Genomic DNA, 9040 nt, shown 5'->3' with positions numbered 1-9040 from the left:
CAATGATGGTGCCAGCTTGGCCCAGTGAAGCAACATCCTCCACAACTAGACTGAAGAACAACAACAAAAAAAACGACAGCAACTTGTCTGTTCCTCTTCCCCCAATTCCTAAGCACTGTTCCAATCCCCCCAATTCCCCAATAAAAAAAAAATCTTCAAAAAAACAAACAAAAAAAAACAGACCAGACCCCAAGAAGCGATGTCAGCCCTCGGACCTGCCTGACGGACTCCTCCTTTCCTTTGTTCTTCTTGTGTACCTATAAAACCTTCTGACTGATCTAGAAACAGGGAGGTGGCCTTTGTGTTAGGTAGAAGTTAGAAAATGTAGGCGAAGGAGGCGGGCTGGGAGGGAGTCCACAGTACCATAGAGAAAGCTAGTTAGCTTTGAGTGACTGCCTCCAGCCACGTATCTGTTTATACAACAACAGATGACAAGAGGTAGTGTTTTTTTTGTTTTGTTTTGTTTTGTTTTGTTTTTAGCTGAGCCATCCTGCTACCTGTTGGCAGCTCAGCGGCTGCTCAGCTCAGGCTGGACTCGAACCGCTGTTGCTCAGAGCTCAAACTCTTGAGTGAGCTCTTAACCAACTGAGCCACTCGGCCGGCCCTAAGAGGTAGTCTAGAGCAAGATAAAATATCTGCGTCAATAGACCTCCACCCATCTTAGAGGAAGAGCATCCTCTCGTGGAAGAGCATGCATCACTTTTCCCGCCAAGTCAATATGGAACTCCCTCACCCTACCAAGCAAACTATAAGTCCTCGAGACAAGAGCTCTTTTGCCCTTTTTTGCGCCAGCTCTCTCCCTGGCACTTGAGCTCTGTTGCTCTCACTCTCTCCCCCTTTCTCTGTCCCTCTCCTCCACCTTAGCTAGGCCCGTTCTCTCCACTGAGCACGTAGCACTAACAGAGGCTTAGGGCTCTCTCTCCAACCTCGGCTAGGCCTGTTCTCTTTCCTGAGAATGTATCACTAATAAACCCTGCTTGCATATTAATCAGCTTGCTGACCTTTAATTTTTCACTGCATCAGCAAGAAGTACCAAGATTCCCCTTTTTGGGGATTTGGACAGGAGTCCACCATCTTCCCAGAACACCAACATTCTGAATAAACCTGCTTTTCTTTCCACCAATTTTTAACTTTTTCAAGTGGCAAGCACCCAGACCTTAACACGGGTATCAGCTGTTTGTGAGTCACATCACAATCTCTGGCCCGGGAAGCTCATATAATCGGAAGGGAACCTGTGGTTTCATGTAACCACAAGCCAGATGTTTTGCAGTGAGGCAGTGAGGCAGGCCTGGCATCTACTGGGTCTAAGAGGGGGCAGGATGAAGAACGATGATGTCTGTTCTCAATAGATGGGGTCTTGGGGGTTGAGGGGCTAGATGAAGTGTGAAAAGGCCGACTCTTCAGGATCTGCTGCAAGAAGCCACACGGCTCCAAAACCCGAGAAAGAAAAGATCTGAGGGGAGGCAGAGGAGTGGTTCAGGGTAGTGAAGCGGCAGATAGCAAAGCTATCTTGGGCCTCGCTCAGACAGGAAAACCACACTGCAAAGGGAGAGCTTGGGGGAAACCCAAGGAAACTCTGTGATGCAGGCTCCTCTTTGATCACAAATAGGCACAAGGAAACCAACAAACGTCCCACCCAAGCCAGGGCCTGCATCCACAGCTCCCAGGCCTCAGTTCTAGCTTCTGCCCTTGGTCCTCCCCGCTCAGAGGAGTTCAGGAGCTTGGCCAGCACTTCGCACGGCTCTCTATGTGCTCAGAACTGGGCTGAAGATGAACACAGGATGGGAGGATTGGGTCCCAGGTGGGTCCCCTGCATGGTGGGAGAATTACCTGAATGCCTGGCTTTCCTGAGGGAAGGTGGAGAAGGGTTTTCAGGGTCGGAAAGATGGGGTCTGCATGGGGAAGTGAAAGAACAGAGCTCCCTTCCGAAGTGTCCCTGGGGTTAATTGAGCTTAACTTTCACTTCCCCTGCAGTGGTTTTGTGTTCCTGTTGGAGAGATGGGTTTGAGGCAAAACTCAGAAATAGATGCCATATGTCTGTTGGGAAGGGCTAACCAGGTGGTTTTAAGGGTTTCTGAATAGACCTTCTAGTGTCAGAGATGTCACCCCTGTTACTACTGCTGTCCTAGTGTCATGAGCGACTGCTAGACTCACAGTCCGTGCTTCAGTCTCTTCCTGCAAGTCAGGGGGACTAACCCCCGAGAGACTCTCAGGCCCCCAGGATCTACCTGGCACTGACTGAGGCCTCCGCGGTAGCCATGGCATGAGTGAAGAACAGAGCACGCAAGGTCTTAAATGCCTTTCAATATGCTCTTTACTCAAACATCAACCATCAATACACCAAACAGTAAAGCACACAAAGTAATACAATAATTGGGTAAAATAGAGTAACAAATCAGACCCAAAGTCAATCAGAGTCCTGGCTGAGTGAGGAAGGATGGCTGGGCTGGGAGATCAGTCCGACAGAGGTTTGGCCGAGTGGAGCAGAGCAGAGTGGAGGGTTCTCAGAGCAGAGTGACAGTGTGGTCGCCTCTCAGTCGAGATTGGCTCTCTAAGCTGCAAAAGACCTCAGTTCTTATGCAGTTCTGAGTGCCTTTCTGATGTCACCTTCTCAGGGCAGCCAGCCAGCAACCCTGACTGTCCTCTCATCTTCAGTAGCAGACCTTTGGAGTGTAGCTGGTTACACCCAATTACCAGGGCAACCAGGTAGCTCTCTGGGTGTTGTCTGATAAGTTCTCTGCGCATGTCCAAAATGGAGTTACTCTGCTCGTTCAATGTGGAGTCACTCTTGCTCACACGAAACTCACTCTTGTAGCTTCCAGGGGTGCACTACACACTTTGCAATGGGGAGATGAGTGAGCTGGGACAGAGGAGGGTAGGGGGCACCTAGAGCTAAATGTCACAGAGCTAAATGTTGGGCTCTCCACATGTCCCTGGAGGGTATGAGCTACAGATACCAGGATCAGTTATGGTACAGGAGGGCTTGTGTGTTCCGGTGCCCAGTACCTTCCCCTACCCCCAAGATTGATGGAATCACTCAGGCCCACTCTACATCTTCTGGTTCCTGGAGGGGGCCAACATATACCAGGATCCTCCTAGTGACCACAAACAAACCAGTCAGAAGCTGCAAGAGGGGACCCTGGGCATCTTCCATATCCTCGGTGACCCCCAGACCAACAAGTATTCCCTAAACAGAGACACCGGGAAGAACAATGGCGGGGTGTACTTATTTCGGTTGGAGAGGGGACCTGTCGTGAAGTTCAATTTCAAGTATAAGACACTCTTTGTGAATGTGATAAGTAGGATTGGGCCCCTACTCATCATCTAAGGGTGGGGATCAGAGTGAGGGTAGGTGTACCCAGAAGCCTGGGACTCAGAGGGGAGGTATCTCGGCTGGTGCAGAGGCCACTTCCAGAGTCACACCCTGGAGTCCCTGCTCCGTGTCTTGGGTTTCTTCCTCTATCCTTCCCAGCCTTCACCCAGACACCTGACTCAAGTGCCAGCGCCTCTGGAGTCTGGCCATCCTGGGAGCCTGACCTGCTCCATGCTGGCAGCCTATAACTGGAAGAAGCCCCCTCATCTTCTCCAGGATATGGGATGCCCTTATCTCCTTGAGCCTTGAAATAGCTCACTTGACAGAGGTCCCCATTAACCCACAAACCTGGCATCATGGCACCAATGCCACCTGCCAAGTGACCTTACTGAGGTCCTATGTGACCACAGAAATAACCATCCAGCTCAATGTCTCCTGTGAGTGCTGGGCCAGGATTTCTGGGTGTTTGGGGGCAGTGGCTGTGGGAAGAGAGTAAGGGTCTGGGGTACTTGTAGCTGAGTTCTGGATTCTGGGCAGGGGAGGGGGGCCAAGAGGATGCCAACACTGAAGCGAACTTCAAACCTTAAGAAGGACATAATGTCTTCTGAATTCAGATGCTTCACAGAACCTGACCATCAGTGTCTTCTGTGGAGATAACACAGGAGATAACTTCTCCTTTGCAAAGTTGTGATGGAGGGAAGCGCATGTCTACGGTACCTCAGAACAGAGTCCAAGTCTCAAAGCTTGAAGGAGATCAGAAAAGCAGAGAAATATACTACAATAGAATGCTCCCTAGCTCCTCTGCACCCTGTTGTCAAACCCTACTGTCAGCACCACACAAAGACCTTCTTCTTGTCAAATCTTAGGGAGACTTTCCATCCTCACTTTCCTGGGCCACTTGGAAGGATCTTTGGTTTTGACCGCTGACTTCTTAAACTTCTCAGTTCCCTCCTGAATAGCTAAATCCAAGCATCAGATGTTGCTTTTGAAAATCCTTTATCCTACCTCTTCACCGAGCCTCACCTTTCTACTTTTCAGTACCTTTTTCCTTTTCAAACATTTTTTAAATAATCACTTTATTATTTTTTAATAGTTTCAGGTGTAGAAAACAACATAGTGATTTTTTTTTTTTTGTCAGCCAGTTTGTGCTTTATTGATGCTGTGATGCTTAGGCCTTGACCACGTACTTCCGCAGTGGGTACAGCTGCTCCTTCCGCTGCTGCTTCATGGTCTTCAGGTTCTCTTCGTGCTTGTTGAGCCGGCGGCGCATGGCTCGTGTTTTCTTGGGTCGAAGATCCAGGGGCTTGTACTTCTTGCCCTTGTAGAATTTCCTGAGGTTCTCTTTCTGAGTCTGGTTAATGACGGTGAGCACACGGGCAATGGATTTGCGAACAACTCGGATCTTGGAGAGCTTGGAAGCCGCTCCACCAGTCACTTTGGCGACGTGTAGCTGGGACAGCTCCACTTTCAGGTCGTCCAGCTGTTTCAGCAGCTCCTCCTTCTTCTTGCCACGAAGGTCTCGAAGGTCTCGAGCCTTAATTTTGGCCATGGCTGAACAAACCACCGGAGCCGCCTCCTGCTGGGAGAGCAACATAGTGATTTAATGTAAATATTTCCCCCAGGCAGTTCATTTGCATGGTCTCAAACTAGCACATAGTATATATAGAATGACCTCTCCCAACTCTACTCCCCACCCCAGGTTCCTAGTTTCCTTGATGTAAGGCACCCATTGTAAATTGTATCCATATATGCCTTATGCATATATAAGGATACCTGTATCTGTAGAGATAGATTTTGTGTAAACTTGGTTTTTTTTGTTTGTTTTTTTACACAGTGTCTTATAGACACTGTTCTGCATCTTATTTTTTCTAATTAACAATAAGTTTTGGAAATCTTTCTATGTTAGTAGGTAAAGAACTTCATCCTTTTCTTTTTTACAACTGCAAAGTATTCCATTGTATTATAATGTCTTTAAACAATTGTGTACCAATGAAAAAAAAATCATGCTACTTATAAATACTGCTGCAGTAAACAAAAAAGTTGTACACCTATTTTGTAAGAATGCTAAAATATCGGTATGAATTTGAATTCCTCAGTCAGAGGAACAAAACTGGTAGTACAAGCATTACCAGTTTTGATGGATATGGCCAAATTGCTCTCCTAGAAGTTGTACAAGTTTGCATCCTTACCCCCTGCAATGTGTTAGCATCTCTGCTTCATTCTGACCTCAACAGCAGAGTGCATTAGCAATGATTTTGGTCTTTCCAATCTTACTGATGAAAAATGTACCCCACCATAGTTTTAATTTGCATTCCTCTTGGTAAGCATGAAGGTGAGCATTTTTAAATAGGTTTCATAGTAATTAATATTTTCCATTCTATTCTGTTCTGCTAGTCTATGAACTAACTGTTGTTCATATCATTTTCTATTGTTATCAGCTTATATTTCTTTTTTCAAGGATTTGGATAAATTCTTGTAATATTAGGAAATACAATCATTAGTCTGTAATATAATTGTGATTACATTTTTCCAGTTTATTATTGTCTTCTGACTTACTTTGGCTTGGATTTGTCTCCAAATTTAATTTTATGCAGTTAACTTTATAAGCATTTGCTTATAACGCTTTTCTTATTCTGGAAAATTATCCCAACTCTGAGGTTATATATAATGTATATATTGTAATATATTTATGTTAATATTTAATTTGCATTTATATTTACACGTAATCCTGCCAAGGCTTCCTTTCTTGGCCTCGGCTCTCCACATTTCCAGCTCTCCACACTTCCGTACACATTCCTTTCCTCTTGCCTTACAAAATTAATTTCCATCCTGTGAAAATTTAAGGCCATTTGTATCCCTGGTTGTCTTTGCTCTGCTGTTCCTTCCTTCCAGCATGATTTTCTGCTCCAAAAATCATGAAATGTGTTTCTGTTTGTCCCTCTACTCTGCTCAAGCTCTTCTTCCAGGAAGCCCTCCCTCACTGTCTGTTTCATTGAGCTGCCCATCCTCCAGGCATCCGTAGCCTGAGTTACTTCATCACAGCACTCACCGTATTGCTGAGTGAGGGTCTGCTCCTGGGCCTCTTGATTGTCTCCATGAGCTGTGAGTCCCTCAGCTGCTGATACCCTCTGAGTGGCACCTCATTTAGACAGGGAGCAGTAAATGGTTGCAGAACAAATAAATACATGATTAGCTTTGGGAAAATTGGATATGGACCTTGATAAGGGTAACAGGAGGGGAGATGTGAGAACTGGGGGGGTGGGGAGTGGGGGTTGGCCAAACCAGCTTGACTAGAGATCTTGATCTTGTAAAGACAAAGATCCTCCCTTTATTCCTGCACTTCAAAGTGTCTGAATCTAGACCAAGTGATCAGCTCTGGAGGGGGAAAAAAATGAACTGCATCATAAAGGAGAGGGGAGGAGGGAGAGCCTGCTTCTAAATATCTGAACGCTAGGTCCACATTGGTTGCTCTTTCTCTTTCTCTGATGTTCTGTTCTCCCCTCTTTCCAGCACCTGCACCCCTGGAGAATGGCTCCTCCTTGTGAGTCCAGAAGGGCTAATCCCTGTGTCTGGTCTGTGTGATTGACAGCAAGCAACCCTCCTGCCAGGCTGAGCTGGACCAGGGGGGCCAAACCCTGAGCTCCTCCCAGTCGGCAGAGCCTGGAGCTGCCTCACATGGTGGAGTCTGGTGATAGAGGGGAGTTTGTCTGCCAAGCTAAGCACCCTATGGGCTCCCAACATATCTCCATTAGCCTCCCTGCAGAGTGAGTCATGGGAGGGAAGAGGGGACAGGATACCTGCATTCTGAGGGTGGAGCTGTGGGCACCATGAGGTCTGGGAGGAAAATTACATTCTTTCCTTTTCATCATAAGACTCTATTATCTCTGTAGCTCAAGATGTTTTACAGCCCCTGGGTCTTATGCTGCTTAAGGGGATTTGCATGGGGATCATCTTCCTACTCACCTATGGACTCACCTGTATCTACTACACTAGATGAGTTGCCGCTTCCTCAGATGACCCAGTCAGTACCTGAGCACCCAAATTTCAAGGGAGAGCAGCCTGGTCTGTCTTCCCCAGGGTGGGCTCTCTGCAGCCTTATTCCCTAACCTACTCTTACATTTCCCCACAGGATCAGAGGGTCCCAGAGGAGCATGGCCAGGAGAGTAGCCTGAACCACTCTCTCTCCTCTGGACATGGTGGGGGCCAGGACACAGAAGCTCAGAGGGACAGAGTCCCTGTCTCTCAGGCATCTCTCTCACCAAAGCCCACCTCTGTGCACCAGGGAAGCACTTGCTGATTTTTCACAGCCAGAAATAACCTCAGTCCAGTTTCAGGTCTGGTCTCCTGAACAGGTTCCATGGAAGAGGATGGGTGAAATGATGGATGAACCAGTCCTTGGCTGGTGTGTTCTCAGACCATTTCCGGGCCCCTCCCCTACACTGCTTTCTACGACTGGGATTTATCTCTGCAGGCTACATTTTCCAGGTACCTTTACTAGCTGGCTTCCCAGTAGGCTCAGTTAATGAGAGTCAAGTGATGGAGATTAAAATTAAAGAATAAAATGGAGAAGCCAAAGTATTTATTTCTTCCCCTCTATTTGCATTGTGCAACATCTCTGGCAGTGGCTTCATCCCCTGTAAGCCTCTAGCTCCCAAGGGGGAAGATCTGCCATGGACCAGCTTCCTCTAGGTACCCCTGATCCTTGGGCTCTGGCACACTGCCTCTTCCTTTGTCTTGGTGGTGGCCTCCTGCTGTTGTTAATCTCTAGGTTGCTTCATTGCCCTATTTAATTTTTCACCTCTTCTATCAACTGTGTAACCAATTTCATTGATTAAATTTCCCCTGTTTTAAATACCTGGGGTGATTTCTATTTTTGTAATTGGAACTTAACTGATACATATGGACAGAAGAATGGATGGATAAATGGAAAGGTAGATGTTATTCATCTGATAGATAAGTGTATGAATGGATGAAGAGATGGATAGTTGGATGGATGGATGGATGAATAAACGGAAGGATGGATGGATGGATGGATGGATGGATGGGTGGATGGATGGATAGATGAGGATGTTATTCAATGAACGTGACCCTCTTACCAGTTCCATTTTTCTGAGTTTCGTCTACTCTCAATGTCTAGCACAGTGATCTTCACATGAGGGACCCCAGAAATTCATGAGGAGTGAAAATTAGATGAGTGACCATGTGACCATTGCCTTTGCTGGGCTCTTGGTGTCTCTGCAGAGCCCCTGAATCTCCTTTCACAGCCCAGCCCACCTCTCCCCAGAAGCTCTGGTTGGAGCCCCAAGATGCCCACACAACTTCAGGTTCCTAGGAAAAGTGGAGTTGTCTGCAAGAGAGACCAAGAGTTGAAGCCCAGAGGGAACATGCCTGCTGATGTGAATTTGCCCCAGAGACCCCAGGTCCTGGGTCCAGAGGAGCAGGATAGATCATGTGAGGTAACTGGAAGCCCCAATGACAATCCTTCAGAACTTCAAGACAGACACAAGAAGCAGCAAATTCTGGACTCCCTGTTCCCAAGATACTACTCAGCAATAAAATGAAATAAACTGCTGATATATACAACAGCATGTAAGAGTCACAAAAAGCCAGGCATAAAAGAGTACACAGCATGATTCTATTTTTATGAAAAGGCTGCCTCAGGGAGGGGGTGATATGAGGGAAATTTGCATAGTAGTGATGGAAATATTCTACATCACAACTGGGGTT

General features: G+C 46.9%; 1 pseudogene; it reads right to left on the bottom strand.

The window, feature by feature from the left end:
• Nucleotides 1-4462: 4462 nt before the first annotated feature.
• Nucleotides 4463-4862, bottom strand: LOC109378170 (60S ribosomal protein L35 pseudogene; annotated as a pseudogene).
• Nucleotides 4863-9040: the final 4178 nt, after the last annotated feature.

This window comes from Hipposideros armiger, unplaced genomic scaffold (genome assembly GCF_001890085.2).
Source record: "Hipposideros armiger isolate ML-2016 unplaced genomic scaffold, ASM189008v1 scaffold_1781, whole genome shotgun sequence".
NCBI lineage: Eukaryota > Metazoa > Chordata > Mammalia > Chiroptera > Hipposideridae > Hipposideros > Hipposideros armiger.
Note: the sequence above shows the minus strand (reverse complement) of the source record. Positions and strands in the feature narration are given on the sequence as shown.